The following is a 21,455-nucleotide window of genomic DNA, read 5'->3' on the forward strand; positions in this document are numbered from 1 at the left end:
CTGGCTTTTAGTCATCCTTCAGCCTTCTCATCTTAAAAAAGAGAAGTATATCTCTGTGTTTCTTCTTTGGTGAGAATGTGCCATCAGAAGGCATGGATGGTGGAGGTGAGCAGGGAGGTGAAGGCAGTGTCCAGCTCCCTCCCTCTGACAGGCACTGCCACGCTGCCCCTCCTTCTGCTGGCTGTCCACTCCTGTAGGGACCCTTCTTCCTCTAGTCCTGCCTCCAGAAGGCTGTTTCCTCACTGCCTGAGCTGACTACTAGCTAATCTCATAACCCAGCTAAAATGAACATGCCAATAGGAACTGCTCCCAGATAATGAGGTATGAAAAAACCTACAGATAATACATGTAACAACAGTGGTATGGTATGTCCTTAAAGGATACTTAAGACCTCTGGGCTTTCAGCTCCTTAAATAAGAGGATTATTCGCCTAACTCTGCCTCTCTGTGGTCCCATGATTGTCACAATATACTGTGTTTTTCAGTTTTGCATCTGTTGAAACTTTGATAATGTGAAACACAGCTAAGACCTCAGGTTACAACACAGTGGGTGGGTGGAGAAGTTGGACGCTGGGAAAATAAGCAGATGAGTGTTAGCTCGGGCAGCTCACTTAATCCGAAAGCCTCAGTTGCCTTCTCTGTGAAAGAGGGGATCCTCAATAACACTTATGTTATCTTTCTCATGATGAGTGATAGGGACATAAAACCTAACAGTCTTGGTAAATCTGTGGTTTTCAATAGGGATGCTCAGCAAAATCACCCATGTGATCTTAAAAAAATGTATTCTGATGTGTAGGCAGAACTGGGAACCACTGTTAATGATACTCAACAAATGTGAGGAACTTCTGGTATCTCTAGAGTCATTCATGAACACTTGAATGAAATGATCACCTATTCTGTGAATACTGAAAGATACAAAAGAAAGATTCTAATAATTCCAAAGGAGAAAACTGCTTGTCCCTTAGAAGTAGAAATCCCACATAAAAATGCTAAATTGCAGGAATAAAGCCTGAAAATTCTCCCTACAGGGATACACAGAATGCTCTGATTTTAAAATTATTGATTCTTCCCTAAATCTGATAAAGAAAATGACTTGCTAAATGTTGTCATAAATACTGCTGCTACAATTTTTACCCAAGTTATAAAATAAACCAAAAAAAGCCTCCTGTAAATTAGATATTCTCTATCTTTAAGCCAATAATTTTAATCAATATTAGTCTGTGAGTTTTAAATGACTTTCTACTGAACCTCCCCCCCATCAAGTTATTATCAGAAATATTGATTTCACTCCACACATTTAATCTTACAAGTTCAAAAAATGTTAGTCTATTAAGTTAACATAAAAAATGTAATTCAGTAGAATTAAACAGCAGAGTGAATTCTCTATAATACATGGAAATTGGGCCTATCTAGGGAAGATTTTTAACATATTAGTGACACTAGCCTTCTCAGTCTCAGCCCTGGAGTGGGTGGGAAAGGAGGTTACAAAGGGGTATAATACAGTACATAGTACTGTGTAAGACCTAAGACCATGCTGCACACAGATGAAACATCACTAAACAAAACTCCAACACCACTTTATAGATTAAAAAAAAATCAGTACAAATGTACAGTAACTTAACCCAAATTACATACTTAGTATTGGGGGGCATCAGAATTCAGGTCCCATTGCCCCAGGTCTGGGACTTTTTATAAATGATGTCACTCTGACAGGATGGCTGGTTGGATGGATGCAGGTTAGGAAGAAGAGTGATATGGAAACACGGATTCTTTTCTGTTTAGAATCACTGACTTGCCTGTACTGCCTACCGTTAGACTGATTGCTAACAACACTACAGAAACACGGGACAGGTTTTCAGACTCTGACTTTACTAGGCTAATAATTAATTTCTCAGCTACTGAGATCACATACAGAATGGAAGTTCTTGATGCTGGTAAATTCTATCATTTTTCAATAACCGAGTCTCAACAGCTGTGTGTACGTGTGCTTGGTGGGGCGGGGGTGGGGAGCCATACATACACATATCCTTTAATAATCATGCACTTCCGTATCAAGATGTTGTGAAACCAATCAGAGAACTGGGATTCTTTTTTTTTTTTTTTTTTAATTTATTTGACAGAGAGAGATCACAAGTAGGCAGAGAGGCAGGCAGAGAGAGAGGAAGGGAAGCAGGCTCCCTGCTGAGCAGAGAGCCCGATGCGGGACTCGATCCCAGGACCCCGAGATCATGACCTGAGCCGAAGGCAGCGGCTTAACCCACTGAGCCACCCAGGCGCCCAGAACTGGGATTCTAATACTGATTCTATCTGTTGTGTTAGGCCTGTTTTCTCAGCAGCAAAAAGTGGATAATAGTCTCTTCTAGTTTCTCTGAAGATTAAAATGATAATGAATGGGACAGCGCTTAGAAAAGCCTAAAGCATTAAACAAAGTAAAGCGGAGATTTTTGGTATGTTATAGCTTCTGTTCATACCATACTACACACACACACACACGCGCGCGCGCGCACACACACACACACACACATTTGTATGTTATACTTCGTATGTGTCCCAAAGCATTATACATGTTCCCTGTGAAGTAAGTATTGGTTGGTGCATATGTATAAGAAAAAGGGGCAGGGGGACCTGGGTGGCTCAGTGGGTTAGGCCTCTGCCTTCGGCTCGGGTCATGATCCCAGGGTCTGGAATCCAGCCCCACATCGGGCTCTCTGCTCAGTGGGGAGCCTGCTTCCCCCTCTCTTTCTGCCGGCCTTTCTGCCTACTTGCGAACTCTCTCACTCTGTCAAATAAATAAATAAAATCTTTAAAAAAAAAAAAAAAAAAGAAAGAAAGAAAAAGAGGCAGACGGAGAAGTCTTGAGAGATCTTTGGAAGCAGGTGGGACAAATCAGATGTTCTCAGTTCTCATTTCACATGGAGTTCTCCAGAGGTAACCAAACAGGTTGTTTGAAACACAGTCAGCCTGCATCTGGCAGCAGAAAGAGTAAGCAGTGGGGTGTGAGGGTGGGGAAGCAAAGAAGGGGCAGCAAAGCAACGGGAAAGGTCAACTCTGAGAGCTGCCACTACATCTTGAAGGACCTCCAGTCTTGCTGAGACAGGATGGGGGAACTGCTGGGGATCTTTGCTGAGCTGCCCCATTTCTCCAGGTGTTATTAGAATAAACCCCCGTCTCAGATCTGTTCTATGCAACTGGCACTTCTGAACCTCCTATTATCTGTTTTGTACAAACAGAAAAAGCCCAACACCAGGAGATATTCTGGTCCCCTTAGGGAGAGAAATCTTGACTGCTGCAAGGCCCTCCTGACTTCCCAGAAGTCGCCCGGCAGTTGCTCGCAAACCTCTTAAGGATTTCAAATCACAACACACATCTCGGTAATATCATAAGGCCCTAACCTCCCACGGCGGCCCAATTCCACCTTGTTGAAAGAAAAAGAGGAAACACCCCGCCAGCATTTTGAATTTTGCCTTGTGAATAACAGTAAAGTAATGCTCAGTCTTCTTCTAGAATAATCCCCTTGAATTCAGATAAACAGCACAGAATGGCAAGTTCAAGTTCAGAGTTTGTGACTTTTATAAAAACAGAGAAAAGTAACCTTCCATTGTGTGGAAATCATAAGGATATCTGCTCATTTATAAACAGATGCTGAGTGAAAGCCCACAACATGGAGAAGTATTTTACCCTAAATCACCAAGAATAACCTAGCATGGCAAAAGTTACCATTTAATGCTTACCCTTTATGACTGGTAACTTCACTTAAATAGTTAGGGACGCCTGGGTGGCTCAGTTGGCTAAGTGTCTGCCTTTAGTTCAGGTCATGATCCCAGGGTGATGGGATTGAGTCCTGCCTGCATCAGGCTGCTTGCTCAGCAGTCAGCCTTCTTCTCCCTCTGCTTGCCGCTCCCTCTGCCTGTGCTCTCTCTCTCTGGCAAATAAATAAAATCCTTAAAACAAAACAAACATTTAAGTGAATAAAGACGTAGGTATCTGCTAAGGACTATGACGCAGTATTCTGGTAATTAGTACTTTATTACCAGGCTCAGGCTGAAATTTCTCTAACATATGAAGGTAGAGATACACAGCAACTGTTTCTCACGATTAGATATTCACAGCCAGTTAACAATATAAAATGTTCCTGGTATGAGCTCTGCAAATAGAAAGCAACTAAATGGTGTCTAAAGTTAAAAAAACAAAAAAGACTACTGAAATTTTACATTTACATTATGTTTTAACTAAAGGAGAAATCCTGTAGCTCTCTTTAAAATAGAAACAACACAGCGAAATTCCCAAAGGTGGCATTTAGCAGTGAGATTTGGTTTTCATTTCACCTGGCTTAATAATGAAAACATGAAGGATGGCTCCCGATTTCTCCCAGATCAACATATTAATCCATTTAAAGAAATACCACAGGAGGCTGTTCCTCCTTTCCTTTAGAAGGCTGATTTAGTTTGCTCTTGCTTAAAATTGAATGTAGCTCTCAACTGCAACAGTGCCCCAGCCTGAGCGCTGTAATGTGAGCTGGATTTCAAGCAAGCCTGTGGGCTAAGCCTGCACTGAGAGCACCGGGGGCTTCGGCTCCGTCAGCAGCCCCTGCTGCCACCCGTGGCATCAGAGGAAAAGGGAATACGGGCCTTTGAACAAGAATGTCAGCACTGAACTCCAAGGCGACAGCACCGCAAAGTACGGCCCTCTCTGTTGACTACTGGGACAGAATCAGAGAGAAAGGAAACAAAGAAAGAAGAAAAATGGTCCCCATTCCCCAAAAGTTTTATATATACGTATGTTGGGTGTTATGCGAATGTGATTGTGTTCGTGTATGTATGCATGCACGTGCACATTTTATATGTACACACATATGTGTGTGCACAGATGTATTTATTCATGTACATAGTCATAGACACAATATTTGTACAGAGTAGGACTACTTATCAGTATTTCAAAGTATCTCAAGCACAAGCAAATACGAGCAGGAAAACCTCTGGCTCGTACTGTCAGCAATGAAAACTGACCCTGAGCATAATGTCACAGGGCACCTTTAATAACGATATTGTTTTCCAAAGTGCTGCCACGGAGTGAGACAAGCCGGCTCTATGGAGGGGTCTTTCCTCTGGGTCCAGCTCTTGAGGTTATGCAGGTTGATAAGAAATCTAAATGATCATTGCCATTGCCTTTGCTCGGCTGGAAGAGGGTCAAAGCTGGAAGAAGCAAAGCTTTCTAGGGGCATCATTCCATCTGTCTGAGTGGGAATTTTTTAAAGGTCCATAATTATAGTGGAGTGTGGGTGGGAAGAAGGCCGTGGTACCCTCCTCGTGTAGGCAGGTTCAGAATGCTGCCCTCAGCTGGGCCACACTGGGAAGTGGGGAGCACACACATTCTAATGGCACTGCATGGGACAGTCACAGGAGTTTTTAACAGGTCTCTGTCCAAGCAAGAGCCACGCTGGAGATAGCAAGGCTGACAGCAGGTGTCCTAACCACCCCGGGTGACAGGTCAAGCAGGCAGGTCAGTGTGTGGTCTGGAGAGACGTGTGGGCCCGAGACACATAGTTAGGTGGTCAGCCACTCAAGTCGTCCCTGAAGAGGGTGAAGGTGAATGGGGGTGGGGAGAGGGCAGACCATAGTAATGCAGGGACACAAGGAGACGGGTGAAGAAAGGAGCCCACAGAGGGGACTGCCTAAAAGTGGGAGAGAAGGCAGGAGAGTGGGGACATTCTGAAAACCAGGGCAAGAGAGTTTTTAAGAGAAACAGGTCACAATGGTTGAAAGTCAAGACAGATCATGGGAAGTAAAGGATGAAATTTATTATTTTATTATATTTAATATATATATTATATTATATATATACATAAATATATATAATGTATTTAATTACAACAGAGAGGTTAGTGAGGGTAGCATTGGAGCTAAAACGCTTTCAATGGCTCCTCAGTGCCTATTAACCCACATCAGGGTCTCTCTCTCTCTCTTTTTTTTTTTTTTAAAGATTTTATTTATTTGACAGAGAACACAAGTAGGCAGAGAGGCAGACAGAGAGAGAGAGAGGAAGGGAAGCAGGCTCCCTGCTGAGCAGAAAGCCTGATGTGGGGCTCGATCCCACAACCCTGGCATCATGACCTGAGCCAAAGGCAGAGGCTTTAACCCACTAAGCCACCCAGGCGCCCCTCAGGGTCTCTTTCTTAAAGCAAAGCTGTCCTCCAGGTCTGTAACTGGCAATCATACCTTAGATCTTAGGTCTTCCCATCATTATATTTTGTTCAAGAATTTTCCTGAAAATTCACACCAATCTTATCAACCTCAAATCACACCTCTGCTGTGAAGTTTTATGGGACCACCTCAGTTCAAAAGTTCTTGCTATTTCCTTTATAACCTAAAAGCATTTATCTTAATATTTGACAGGGCGACTATGTTAACCTAGCCATGCTCATTCAGCATGTCTCTCAGAATCTGCTTTTCCTGAGGCTCATCTATTTTCCCACATCCTCATTTACCCCTTCTCCTTGGCTCTCTCCTTCTAAGCCATCATCTTTCCCTGGAATGTTCTTTCTATTTTGTGTTTTTTGTCTGCCGAAATCCCTCCTTTATTGAGAGCAAGCGAGCAAGCAAGTGTGCACATACAGGAGTGGGGAGTGGGCAGAGGGAGACAGAATTTTAAGCAGATCCCCTGCCGAGCCAGAGCCTGGCCCAGGGCTCCATCTCACAATTCTGAGGTCATGACCTGAGTAGAAATCAAGAGTGGGACGCTTAACTGACTGAGCCACCCAGGCTCCCCCTGAAAGCCCCTTTTTTAAACTTCAGCATGGTTGAAGTGATCAGAAATGATCCTTTGTTTCTTTGGAACACTTTAGCTGGATGACTACTCTTTCTGCAACTCAGAACAGTAAATGGTATTTAATTTCAGGTATGTCCACTTATGAACGTAATTTCCCTTCCCTCCCAATTGGATCGGAGCTCCTGAAGAAGTAGCAAACTAGGCATTTCAGCACCTGACAGATCTGGGTCCCACCCTCTCGGATTGGCGAGTAGGTTCCTTGAATCTCCATTTCTTCAAATGAAAAATGGAGGCCAAGATGCTGCCTTTGCAGGTGTGTGGTTCTCGTCCAAGTCAGGTGTGAGCAGCATTCCGCTCCATGCCTGAGGTCAGTGGCAATCACTGATGTGTACATACACTCCTTCCCTTTTTCCTTTCCTTCCTCTGTCTCCCAGGCAACTGGACCATAAATTAACAGAGATGAAAATGCCCCCAAAACTATATGGAGCAAAGGACTTAGATCAGAAAAATGGGATTCCAGTAAGGGATGCATCCTGTATTCGTAATACAGAAAGTCACAGTCTAACTTCTCTGGACTTCGGCTTTCCTTTTCTCAGACAAATGAAAAATACTACCACTGGTCCTGTCCAACCTACTGAAAATGCTGAGAATCTGCATGGGATAATATATATTATATATGTAAAACTATAAGAAATTGCTAAATTATTGAGTAATCACAATATTCCAAATTATGGTTCATAGTACAGAAATTTTGGTCTTTTATTATATAACAATATCCTCATCTAATAAAGGAAAAACTATGCTAAGAGTAAGAATCAGATTAAGGGTTGTAGGTTAAGATTTTATCTCCCATTTGCTCATTGGTTGGTAGAAGACATGGGTAAATCAACAGAAGAAATAAAAAACAAACAAACAAAAAAACTACTAGCTAAATAATAAATTAGTAGGATTTACCTTTAAAAGTTTTCCTTTACCTTTAGACTCTTCTACTGCATTTCTTCAAACTGCTGTATATAACCCATTTCCCCCCCACATCTCACAACCTTAGATTATCAGATGAGTATAAAATAACCTTTGTGGTCAGCATTTGGAATAACTTATGAAATCAATTAAAGCAGTACAAATACTAAATATTAAAATATAGTGCATCAATTATTTTTGGTTACTGAAGAGGAAAGTAAATAAGATATTAATCATGAAGGAGAGCAGCTACAAAAGGCTGTATGAATTATGTAAAAATCCTAGTGATGTATTTTCATTACAGTATATCTGTATTCACAATGGCATTTAAAAAATGAAAATTTCAACAGCCACTACCACCATGTTTCTCTCTGGAAGGAGCTGCCAGGGCTTTGTGCTTTCACGGTCCTGAGACACTGGAGTTACAAACCTGAATTCTTAATCCCTGTGGTGGGGCCGAGGAGAAGGCAAGAGGGAGGAGGGCCGGATGTACCAGCCATCTAGGCCTTTCTTGTCTGCAGCAGCTTCTTCTGCTGAGCTAGCAATGTGTGCTCATTATCTTCAGTGAGGTGCTCACGGGGTAATTAGGAAGGGAGGGAAATCTCTATCTGTAGGAAATCTCAGCATCTTCTTGGAAAGAGAGTTTAACCACTTCCTATTAGGCATCCCCAGGATTCATAACCCTGGAGAAGAACCCTAAAAAGAAGAGGTCTCCCTCCTTCCCAATCAAGCCAAAACACAAATGATGCAGTCCATCATCATTTGCAGCACTTTGGGGGCAATCAAGGGAGTATTTCAGTTATAACTGTGCCCCGGACTCAAGCACCAGCAGGGGTCACGACCTTAGAGGCACATCAGAATCACCTGGGGAGCTTTTTAAAACTCCCAGGGTCCAGACTGCAACCAGAACCCCAGGTGTCAGCAAGTTTTCAGAGCCCTCCAAGTGATTCTAATTAGTATGTAGTGGGGGCAGAACGCTTTAATGGGTCAAGTTCACACCTATTTCATTTACCTAAAAAAAAAAAAAAAAAATTATATCTTCCGCTTTGAACAGTTTCCAAGCAGAGAATGTAACAGGCCTCTGCACCCTTCATCTATCCCTGCCATTTACGTGTCCCTTCATTATTTTCCTAAAGATGACACTCGTGAGCAGCAGTAGTGAACTTGATACGGCTCTGGTTTAGGGAGGAGAGGTCCACAGCTCAAAGACAGGACTGGGCTTTGGCAGGGATGGCACAGAGAGGGAGGCGGTGGAGGATGAAGGAGGCGGCAGGGGAGATCTGTTTGCTTACATTTCATGGTAATGGAAAAGCTAATTTTTTTTTTAGGGTTATAAGTATGTGTGAAACCATCTGGTGTTTCCTGCTGTTGCATCCTTTAGATTTTGCATGTTTATATGTCCATGGCATCAAAACATCATGAACCTAAAACGGTAATATTTAGAGGACATCACGTTTTATTGTAATTATACATATTATTGATTTTTTCTAGGCATGCTGTTTTAGAGTGTCAGTAGTAAAGAAGTATATCTCCTCTTGTTAAAAGTAAGGAGAAAAGGAAAAAAAAAAACCCAAAGGAATCCCCCCCCCATGTTAATTGGCTATCTGGATATCACCTTTTGTGAGAGTTCATATTTTTTACCCATTTTTTAGAAGCTGGTGTCACTCTTTAAAAAAAAATTGATTTTAGGAGTTTAGAGTTTACACAAATATATTCCGGATGTGGATCTTTTTTCAGACATTTTCACCCATTCTGTTTTTTCATTCTCTTAATAATGGTGCTTTTGCCATCAAAATTTTAACATGGCCCAATGTATTAATTTTTTTCTTTTATGGTTCACACTTTTTGTGTCCTGTTTAAGAAATCTTTGTGTACTTCAAGGCAATGAGGATTTCTTTTGTTTTCCTCTAAAACACACACCCACAAACTTACTTTTCCCACTTTAACCTATGATCCGCTTTTATGCATGAAATGAGGAAAAGGCTAAGATTCTTTTTCCTTCCAAACAGCTATCCAATTGGCTGAACACCATTTGCTAAAAAGGCTATCTATCCCTTTCCCACTGCACTGCAGTGTCATCCTTGCCATAAATCGGGTGATGGTATAGAAGTGTGTCTCTTTCTGGACTGTATTCTTTTCATTGATCAGTTAGCCTAGCCTCACACCAGTAATGCAATCTTAGTTACCAAAGCTTCTGAATAGGTTTTATATACAATAGTGGGGGTACTCTAGGTTTCTTGTTTTTTTTTTGTTTTTGTTTTTTTTTTTAAGATTTTATTTATTTGACAGGCAGAGATCACAAGTAGGCAGAGAGAGAGGGGGAAGCAGGCTCCCTGCTGAGCAGAGAGCCTGATGCAGGGCTTGATCCCAGGACCCTGGGATCATGACCTGAGCCGAAGGCAGAGGCTTAACCCACTGAGCCACCCAGACGCCTCTGGGTTTCTTCTTTAAGAATTCCTTGGCTAGCCTTGGTCCTTTGTATACCCATGTGCATATTTTTTAAAAAAGATTTTATTTGCTTATTTCATAGGAGAGAGAGAGAGAACAAGCAAGGGGTGCGGAAGGCAGAGGTAGAGGGAGAAGCACATTTCCTGCTGAGCAGGGAGCCCGCTGTGGGACTTGATCCCAGGACCCTGGGATCATGACCTGAGCTGAAGGCAGACGTTTAACCAACTAAGCCACCCAGACAGCCCTCCAACTGCTAGTAATTTAATTGGGATTGTATTATATCTATAAAATCAACCTGGGGAACATGGACAGCTTTATAACGGGTGTTCTCATCTCTGAACATGAAATATCCCTCCATGTACAAATACATGAAAAGTGGCTCATCTTCTGAGTTATTAGAAAAAGCAAAATTAAAATCACCATATATTCCCTAGACTGGTTAAAATGAAAAAAGATAGAAAACACTAAGTATTACAAAGGATGTGGAGTAACTGGAATATATATTGCTCATGGGAATGAGATCTGGGACATCTATTTTGGAAAACTGCTTGGCATTATCTTCTAAAGCGGAACAGATGCAAAACCTATGACCTAGCAGTTCCATTCCTAGAATGACTATTCACTAAAAGGTAAGTACCACAATATATATATTGGCACCGTTCAGTCCAAAACTGGAAACTACCCAAATACCCGCCAGCGGTAGAAAGGGTAAATAACTTTAGTAGCATATTCACACAACGAAAGAACATAAAGCTCTGAGGACAAACCTTCTACATCAGCATGCAATAATACGGACAAATCTCCGACAATACTGAGGAGTAGCCGGTTCCATTCGTAGAAAGCATGACAACAGGAGAACCAGTCTGTGGGATAAATCCCAACAGCACTTGTCCTTGGTGGGGTACAGTGGTGAGGAACTATAAAGTCTTCTGGAGTGTTGATAATGTTCTCTTCATTGATTTGGGCTCTGAGGACATGATACCTTCAATTTACAAAAAGACAATGAGCTATACTCTTAATGACAGTGCACTGTTTATATATTTTAACAAAAACTGTTTTTTATTTTTTTTTTAAAGATTGTATTATTTATTTGAAGAGAGAGAGGTCACAAGCAGGCAGAGAGGCAGGCAGAGAGAGAGGAGGAAGCAGGCTCCCCGCTGAGCAGAGAGCCCGATGTGGGGCTGGATCCCAGGACCCTGAGATCATGACCTGAGCCGAAGGCAGAGGCTTTAACCCACTGAGCCATCCAGGTGCCCCACAAAAAGTGTTTTTAAAGGAATTCATAATTGGGTTTTCGATTGAAAAAACGATTCACTTTTAAACAATTTCCTCGCCCCATTTGCCCCGCCCCGCTCCGAGGGCATTTATATGACCAATAACTTACAGGGAATTTTCTTTTCTTTTTTTTATTCTTAAAAACAAAACAGACAAAACCAGAATAAAAAAAAAGGGAAACTATGCTCTGCAGGAGTTCCCCCAGTTGGAAATGAGTTTAAATGCAGTGCTTTTGGGAATTCTATCATTCAACTAATCATGTTGAACTCTTTGTGAGAATCTAATTAGAAGCATTTTCTTTACCTTCTTTAAGATGAGAAAATGGAGAAATGAAGGACAGAAGACACAGCTAGTTTTAATGAGTTTGTCTTAATTCCTCATTCAGATCATTACTTATTATGCCTGCTCGTTAGAGTGATTAGCAATAGCTTTAGCCTGGACACAAGTGTATGTCTGTGCTTATTTTTCCATGAGCGGCATCTGTAATGGTCTCTTTACCCATCTTTTGTAAATCTGTTACGCTGACATCCAGTTGCCCTAATTTGTTTTTCTCTAGTTTTGTGTTGATACTAATCAGTGGATGCAATTACAGAATCCCAGGGAATTCATTTTTTTAGATGTGACAAAGCATAATTTCCCCCAAACTTGGCAACGAATGCTAGCTTACTTCCTTCTAGTCTATTTCTAGGAAGCAGGTTACTGAGATTTGAGCCTTACATTTCTATAATCCACTAAATGAAAAGTGTAGAGTGAAACCAAGAATTACAAAGCTGAGACTGTTTAACAAAACCAGTAAAGGGAAAGGCTAGGAGGACAATTTTTAAAAATTATAAGTATAATACAATTATAATTCATGTTTTAATAGAAATACAAAAAATGATTATAGTGAGGAAAAAAAATCTCACTCAGTAGTGAGTAACAAGTGCTATGAAAGTGCTATCTGAAGAACAGTTTGTTCTCTGTTTGTATCTACCCTAGCATTGGTCATACGTCAAAAAAAAAAAAAGAATTTTTAAGGGACACACTATAATATCACCAAACAGATTTGTGGTAGTGTTGAGAGCTGTCTGTGGAAAACTTTTTTTTTTTTTTAATATCTCAAACCATTTATTTCTTGTTTTTTTTTTTTAATTTTATTTTACTTTTTCAGTATTCCAAGATGGAAAAACTTTTTAAAACCACCTTAAATATTGCAGTTTTTGTTTAAAAAGCTTAGAAGCTCCCCAACATCATCATCTAAACAGTGTGGAGCTGAGAGGGTGACACTTGTTTTAAAAAGCCACACCATGTGATTTGGGGCCCAGTTTCTATGCTGAATATACCATGCAGACATTCTTCATTTTTTCCCAGGGTTTTCTTATTGCCTGTGTTGATTCTGGGGGGTGAGGTAGGAAGTGGAGTAGAAAATGATGTTATATCTGAGCCATTTCCAACTTGTCCCTAATTTATTCCAGGATATCTGTCAGAGAGTAGAAGGGAGAAAAACAAGTTCTCCGAGGCCGTAAGTGACCCATATCAGGATGAACACCCCATCAGCACCACCGAAGACTTAAGCACAGGTAAAACCAAACTGGCTTGAGCTTCCTATGCTTATTTTTGGACTTACAAGGAAAGTAATAAGTAAGTGGCTTAGAGCGAGGAGGAATAAAATACCAGTTTTTAAGAGCTCACTTGGATGAATGAATTATTGAGAACTGGGACCATTTGTACTTGAGTGAGTATAAATCGAATTTATTTTGAGAGTCTGAGAATTATCCTTGGATACAATTTGTTATATTCAATGGAGGCAAACCCAAAAATAACCACTCCCACCCTACCCCTCCCAAACACCCAAACCGAACGGAGCACAAAAACCCTGTCATTGGAACAGCTGGCTTTATAGGGAGAAAGGAGAGGGTCATCCATTTACAGACTGCCTTGTACATACACGTTCCTCTCCATTCTTACCTGTGCGTAAATCATCACAGTGAAGCGTGAGGAGTAAGTAGAATCCACAGTTGGAACCAGCCCAGTATGTAAGTATAAAACTGATGAACCCATAAAAATCATTTTACTATGGCATCCTGTCCCCAAAAACTGGATCATCAGAATTTGACAAGGCACATGGTCTACCCTGGGGACATGATTATATCAAGATGGTACCATAAGCATCACTGGCATTTAAACCTTTGTGGTAATTAAAAAAAAAAAGATCTTGGCAAAGCCAGAGAATCAGTTTTTGAGGAGGGTAATTTCATAAATGGTAGATCAAAACAAACTGTTTGAAGATGCCATAAATACGCACAGGTATGCCTTGACTTATTCAAAAGACATATCCCAATGACTCTGCTTTCAAAACTCTAAGTCAAAGTATATTTTAAATAAACTAGAAGCAATTAAGCTTGATTATAAAAACCACAGAGAGATTCTTTTCTGAATAAAGGCAAAGAAGCCTTTGGTGTGTGTGTAAATTATTGTTTTGCGGATTAGACCCCTCACGCCCAACAAGGAGTGCCTACTTTTGTCACAACCTTTCGGGAGTCCCCCATAGTCTGAAAGATCATTTCTAACTTTGCTCTCACCCCCAGACAGCCCATGCCTGGGCTTCGACCCTTACTCATTTGGCATAGACCCCTCTACCTATCAGTCAAAACATCTTCAATAAGTAAAATCTTAAATTTGTCTTTGTTGTTGTAAGAGTTTGTGAGAGTTTGCCCACTATGCACAGAAGGGCATAAAATAAAAAGGTTGCTTCCTTCTCTCTGTCCCTCTGGCCCCCATCCCCAAAGATAATCACTGCTAACAGCTTCTTACGTCAGAAAAAGTCTCATATCATGACTACACAAACGCACAGAAACACAACCACTGATCCAAAGTTCACTTTTGCTCCTTCACAGACTAGTTCCCCCACATTCTGCTCTGTGCTATCTCTTCCCCTATTAATTCCTATAAGATTAATAAGTACACTGTCATGTACTGACCTCTTTCTATTTCTCAACTTGCTTCATCTCCTTTTGCCTTTTTAACAATATATCCTTATTTATCTATAAGAGCACTTAGGACAGTGCGGGGCACACGATGTAAGTTATAAAAATACCTGTCCGATGAATGACTTTACATTCTGAATTGTAAGTACAATTCGCCTTCCTTTTTCTGCTGTCATGGAAGAGGCTGTTCACACACAATGCCGAGTCAGATATTTCTTAATGGGCTACTCTTTGCTGGGAGGAAGCGCCTGTTTATTTGGGTTATTAGTAGCTGGGCTCTGATCCAGAAATCCATTTCTGGAGAAATAGGCTGCATTTTATTTTTAGCTATGAATGGGGTATACATTTTGTTTGCTTATTTAAAATAGTTGGCTGCTCTGATAAAATAAAGCTATGGACAGAAAATAATAGATCATTGTTTCTTATATTGTATTACTGGGAAGAAACAAAGGAAAAAAACACACTTTGTGTCAGAAAACAAGGAGGTGCTCAAAGACTAACCAGGCCACGTCAAAGGGACAGAGGAACTGCATAGAAAAAGCTCTCACTGGTAAATGTGGGATGGTGTGGGCATCAAAGGAACAATGATGGTAATGGACTACACTTTGAACAGACAGTAAATTTCTAGTGATATTCAAAAAAATAGGGGAAGAAGAGTTAGGGAGGAAAGAGAAAGCTCTTCTGTACAGAATGCCAGCAAGCTGGAAAATCACCTTTTGCAACCACTCATGTAATAATTAATTCAGGCAAGGGTCATCACCAATGGATGCTAAAACCTGGATGAAAAGTTACTGCAGAACAGATTATTCATGAGGCCTTAAATATCACTTATTAATTATAGGGCGAAGGGGAGATCTCAAGCAAATGAGCAAATGGAGCATCCCCAATAAACAGGGTGCCTCCTGATGTGACAAAATGAGAACCACTGGTCACTCATGTAGTATCGGGTCAGAATATTTTACCTGAATCTAAGGACAATGAGGTAAGTCGGTGTGGCAGGACATTATCCAAGACAACTGGCCGGGACTCTCCAAAACTGAAATCTCACAGAAGACACAAAAAAGGGTGAGGAGAGGAGCTGATGGTCCAGATTTAAGGAGACAAAAGGAACAGGGTGGCCAGTGGGTGGACCCTTTATTGGATCCTGATGGGAACCGGGAGAGGAAAGAGGATGACGGAGGAATATGGAGAAATTTGTACTAGATTGTATTTTATGCTAATTGATAATACTAGGGCATCACTGGTAACTGTCCTGGATGTAATATTGGTCTCTTGGCTCTGTGGGAGAATGTGCTTGTTCTTAGGAGACACATGCTGAAAAACTGAGGAGCAGAGTGTCATCAGCTGTGCAAGTTACTTTCATGGGACTCAAGAAAACAGAGAGAGAATGACCATGATGGTGACAGGGAAAGGGGGAGGAGAGCAAGAGGGTGGGCAAGTCAGTGAGAGGGAGCAAATGTGGCTAAGGCTAACAACTGGGGCGAAGGGTCTATGGGTTATTGCTGTATTATTTACAAAATTTTTTTTTTTAAATTTTTGAAGAATTTCAACATAAATAGGAGAAAAATCAGACCAACATCCAAGTGAGCTCTTAAAAACTGGTATTTTATTCCTCCTCGCTCTAAGCCACTTACTTATTACTTTCCTTGTAAGTCCAAAAATAAGCATAGGAAGCTCAAGCCAGTTTTGTTTTACCTGTGCTTAAGTCTTCGATGGTGCTGATTGGGGCCAGTTCATGAAGCAACACTGAACAAAACAGACTGCCTTCCATAATGTGGGTGGGCATTATCGAATCAGTTGAAGGCCCGGCAAGAACAAAAAGGCTGACCCACTCCTAAGTAAGAGAGAATGCTTCCTGCCCGATAGTCTTAAAAGGAGTATCAGCTTCTATTCTGCTTTTGGATTCAAACTGACAAAAAAGACTCTTCTTGAGTCTTGAACCTACTGCCCTTTAGACTGGAACTTAACCATCAGCCCTCCTGGGTCTGCAGCCGACTCACCCTGCGATCTTGGAACTTGCCAGTCTCCATAATCGTAAGCCAATTCCTTGTGACAAATCTCTCTCCCTTTCTCCCTCTCCCTTCTCTTTCTATACACTAAATATCCTCTTGGCTCTGTTTTTGTGGAGATCCCTGATTAATACTTTGGGCAAGGAAAAGCTCAGGCTCAATCTAAAAAGTTTCCCTCACAAGTGATTGGAAGAAGAGTGGTATGATTAACAGAAATTTGGATGCAAGGAGGTGGAACACGTTTAGAGAAAGAAATGATGACTCTGGCTTTGGTCATGCCAAATGGGACAGTGAGATAGTCAGTTGGATAAATCCTGCAAGCAGGAAAAATGCATGAACAGATGGGGCAAAGTGAAGCATGTGAATATCACATCCTATATGTTTAAAATGGTCTCCCCCAAATGCCTCAAATAAATCTTTGATAGCCATCTGCCAAATGGAAGTCTAGAGTAGTAGGGGCAGTCTATCTCTCTTCAGAATGATTTCATTCTTGATTTCAGCAGTATTTTATAACAGTCCAGTATAAAATAGACTATACATGGAAGAGCATAAAATATTTATTAGACTGGAACCAAAACAATAAATTAACTTCATTTTTAACTGGTTATGAAAGTGGTAATAATTAAAAACAAAAAAAACTAAGAAGTACCTGTAAGCCAGAGACTGAACCACATTCAGGAGCAGAGGGACCGCTGGCTTTGTACATACATGTGCATTTTTCTAGGGGAGCATCCAAAGCTTTTTCAGATTCACAGAGGTTCTGTGACCCAAGAAGGAATTAAATGTGAAACGGCTTTTCTCACTTTGTTCCTTTAAATATGGCCACATGAATGGCAAGAGTTCATCTCATCTCACAGCACAGGAGCAACACAGTAGTAGAGTATTAAAAACAAACACCTTCTCCTCCCAAATTGGGCATATATAAAATCTCCATACGTTGCACATGAATTCTGACCTCTCAAGTCTATTTCCAGTTATCGATCCTAAAGGATGAGCTAGATAAGCGAACAAAGATATATCAGTCACAAGGATGTTCGCCAGGGCATTGTTTAAAAAGTGGCACACAGGGGCGCCTGGGTGGCTCAGTGGGTTAAGCCTCTGCCTTCAGCTCAGGTCATGATCTCAGGGTCCTGGGATCAAGTCCTGCATCAGGCTCTCTGCTTAGCAGGGAGCCTGCTTCCTCCTCTCTCTCTGCCTGCCTCTCTGCCTGCTTCTGGTCTCTGTCTGTCAAAATAATAAATAAAAAATCTAAAAAAAAAAAAAAAAGGTGGCACACAGGGGCGCCTGGGTGGCTCAGTGGGTTAAGCCTCTGCCCTCGGCTCGGGTCATGATCTCAGCGTCCTGGGATCGAGCCCCACATCGGGCTCTCTGCTCAGTGGGGAGCCTGTTTCCCCCTCTCTCTGCCTGCCTCTCTGCCTACTTGTGATCTCTCTCTCTGTCAAATAAATAAATAAATAAAATCTTAAAAAAAAAAAAGTGGCACACATCTACAGGCCTAACAACAGGGGATTAGCAAAATAAATAAGGTTAGTAAACTTGGTGACACCTTATGCGCCCATTTAAAAATGAGGATGCGTATTTCTACTGACTTGAAAACTGTTAATTTTAATTAGGAAATCGCAACATTATACATGATTAGGAGTCCATTTAATGAAAAAATATACCGTCATATGTTATCTATCTGCAGAAGTCACACTCTGGAAGGATGTACATGAACACAAGTGTTTCATTCAGGACATAAGAATTACGAATGATTTTTCTTTCTCCCCTCAAATATTATTATAGTAACTATAGATTATCCATGTAATAAAAAATGCAATATTTCCCTTGAACCAACCTTCCCAATGGCAATAAACCCACTAATCATTCATCAACGTCATATCTGTCTCCAGCTCCTACCCGCTCTTCTTGTCACGCAAAGCAGGAAAACACTGCTCCTTGAGAGCCCTCCATCCCTTCAGTGCCTCTGTGTGCAAGTGTGAATCACGAACGCCATCCAGCATCTTGTACTCTGAGGGCTTTTCCCAGTTCGCAGCTGACACCTCTTACTGAGAAAGACATACCAGTGCCACACAAAAATGAACAATGGGTGGGGTGTCAGGGACAATGAATGCTAAGTGAGAGCCAAGAGTTATTTTATAATCAGGAATAAATCTGCAAGTTTAAGCCGTCCACAGCCGTGATATAGCAATCAATAGCAGTTGTTATCATTTTGCTGATGCTTGATAACCAACCGTATACACATTTTTTAAGAGTCCAGGAAGGAGGGCATGGGGAGGGGTGGGGAAAGGAAAAAAATATATATATTTTTGAGAGTCCAAAGTGATGACAAAGCAAACTCTTGTGATGAAAACTCTGCCGGAGCAAAATGTGGATATTTTATGCCATTGTCAAGGTAGGTGATGAGATCCCCCGCCAACACCGCTTTTATCAAACACAGCAGATTTACACAGAATGTTTAAATTGTTTATTATTATTATTTTAGGTTAATAGGGTAAGGAAACAGCGATGAATTGGGGGAACTGACTCAGAGGTAATCAGTTTCTAGAAGAGAGCACTGTAAATCAGAGCTTCATTGGAAGAGTCCATAAACCTCACTGTGACACCCACACGGCCATGTGCGGATGACAGGAGGACTGCCTTATGTCTGTAACTCTAGGTTGTGGACTTCAGGAGAAGCACCGTGAGCTAAATGGCCGCATGAGGAACTCTAGTCCATGCCCAAAAGGGGCTCTGGAGACCCACTAACTATGTGATTACAGGCCTGCCTGGAAGCCAAAGGTTGGCAGTGGATCTAAAAGGTAACAAGTGAAAACATGTGCTGTAGACCCATGCATTCTAACACGCTGGGAAAGCATGCAGACACACGGGCTGCCGCAGCGTGGAACAGCGCACGGTCTGAGGAGCAGCAATTTTCAGAGAGCCCAGAGAAAGAAAGAGCTGGGGAAAGAGCATTTCTGAACACTCTGAGCAAGAGAGAGCCCAAAAACAATGACCACGTGTCCAGTAACAGCCTCTATTCCTCTCAGTTCTGTGCTAGATTCACACAGCTGCCCTGATATGTTTTGCAGAAAGCCCCTCTCCTCAAGCACAGGCCACCTTGGGATTCTGACATTCGGACCCAGAGGGCGGAAAGTTTCCCTCCGCACGGAGGGGACCGCCAAGTCACAGCACTCGGCCTAAAGCACCTCTTTCATATCCCAGATACACAGACCTGAAACGTAATGGAAATTGGGGTGCCTGGTTGGCTATGTCGGAGGGGCGAGCGACTCTCGATCTTCAGGTTGTGAGTTCGAGCCCCACATTGGGTGTAGAGATCACAACAAAACGAAGCAAAACTTACCAAAAATCCACTGAAATCATTCTCATGCTCACCAAGTCCAAATACTAATGTTCTAAATTTTAAAGGGATTTGGTGAAGAACTTGGGGGATTAAAAGTACTCAAAATTCACAAACTGGTTGGTTATTCATGGCTTTTTAAAAATGGGCTTTTGAGGGGCGCCTGGGTGGCTCAGTGGGTTAAAGCCTCTGCCTTCGGCTCCGGTCATGATCTCGGGGTCCTGGGATGGAGCCCCACATCGGGCTCTCTGCTCAACAGGGAGCCTCCTTCCCCCACCCCTCTCTGCCTGCCTCTCTGCCTACTTGTGATCTCTGTCTGTTGAATAAATAAATAAATAAAATATTTTAAAAAAGAAAATGGGCTTTTGATAACTTTCAGAAATTGTAAATCTGCCCCTTCTCCATCTTCCCAGATTATACCAAAGAAACGATATGGTATTATTTCAGTAACCTACGGGGTTAGCGCCTAATTAGTGTTTCACTCCTTAAATGTGAAAAGGTAGGAACAATACCTCCATAAGTGATGTGGAGCCAAGTTTCACAGCAGCTTCTTTACTGTCCATAAATCCATTTTCTAATTATGTACAAAGACATGTTTGTCTTTGACCCTGATTACATTAAAAATACCAGAAGTATCATTGCTTTAATGTGCATTACAGAAACATGACTCCCTAAGTGAATCTGATCCATTAATAACATCTCTTTAACTACTGATGATTTTTGCAGACATATAAAATATTTTATGGCCGTTTTGAACCATCTGTCCTTCTTTCTCAATATGAATTTGTCAGAGATGTAGTGAAATTTCCTGTGCTTTGTGCCATTAAGAGTTCGTTACTACCAGCACACAAATTAGACACAGTCGCACTGTCACACATGCTGTACGTGGAGCTAGGCTCTGGGCACTGCTCAACAAACCAGAACATTCTGTTTGCAAGATTCCCTTAGGCCACTCCTTGAGCTAGGAAGGGGTCTAACCTATTGCGAAGTGGCACATTCAGGTATGTACCCAAGATGAGCAGAGTTGATCAATCATGAGCTAATCAGTTGCAGAACAACCAGCTGCGTTAAAGACGCCACACCTGAAAGAGTTAAATGTGACAGTTAAAACTGCAATCTTTTTCTTTGAAACTGATGACAACCTATATTAACACATCTGAAATGCCACTAGTTATGTTACTAAAGAGAGCACTTGAGTATGAGTGACCAAGAATACATCGGATCTAGGACATTAAGCTTTCCTCATTTATGAACTTACTATTTACCGAGGGTGTATCATGTTCTGACCACAGACAGGGCTCAGATTTAAATAATATGCAGAAGAGAAATTCACTCTACAAAGAAGCAGGTCTTAAAGTCATCAGGCAGCTTTCAAATGATGGTAACCTACTTTGCTAGCTGCTTTGACCAGCGAGCTGTCCTAGAGCTGAGGGACAGATTCCTGCCGTACCTCTTGCTGTGGAAAAAGGGAGGCTGTGAGCGGACACTGGCAGCTACTGGAAGGATCTATGTCAAGGCCTTGGGGAAAAGGTCCTGGTGGCTGTTAACATCATTTCTGGTCCCGAGCTCCAGGGTTCTGTGATGAGAGAACTGTGACCCAGTACGCAGACTGCAGAAAACCACCTCCTCTATCAGCAGACCTGGGGGTTTCCATAGTATGTGCTCAGGAAAGATTCCCTGCCACGGAAGGATT

At 41.6% G+C, this 21,455-nt stretch overlaps 1 protein-coding gene across 4 annotated transcripts in view; it reads right to left on the minus strand.

The window, feature by feature from the left end:
* LYRM4 (LYR motif containing 4) overlaps window positions 1-21,455 on the minus strand; it is a 155,924-nt gene that overhangs the window by 40,840 nt on the left and 93,629 nt on the right. The window contains exon 3 of one of the 4 annotated variants that reach the window (XR_004383145.1): window positions 10,940-11,154. The exons of the other annotated variants lie outside the window; for them this stretch is intronic. The gene's annotated coding sequence lies outside the window, so the exon portion shown is untranslated. The remainder of the gene's footprint in view (window positions 1-10,939; window positions 11,155-21,455) is intronic. 4 annotated transcript variants of the gene reach the window in all.

This window comes from Lontra canadensis, unplaced genomic scaffold, assembly GCF_010015895.1.
Source record: "Lontra canadensis isolate GAN:19392208 unplaced genomic scaffold, GSC_riverotter_1.0 scaffold21, whole genome shotgun sequence".
NCBI lineage: Eukaryota > Metazoa > Chordata > Mammalia > Carnivora > Mustelidae > Lontra > Lontra canadensis.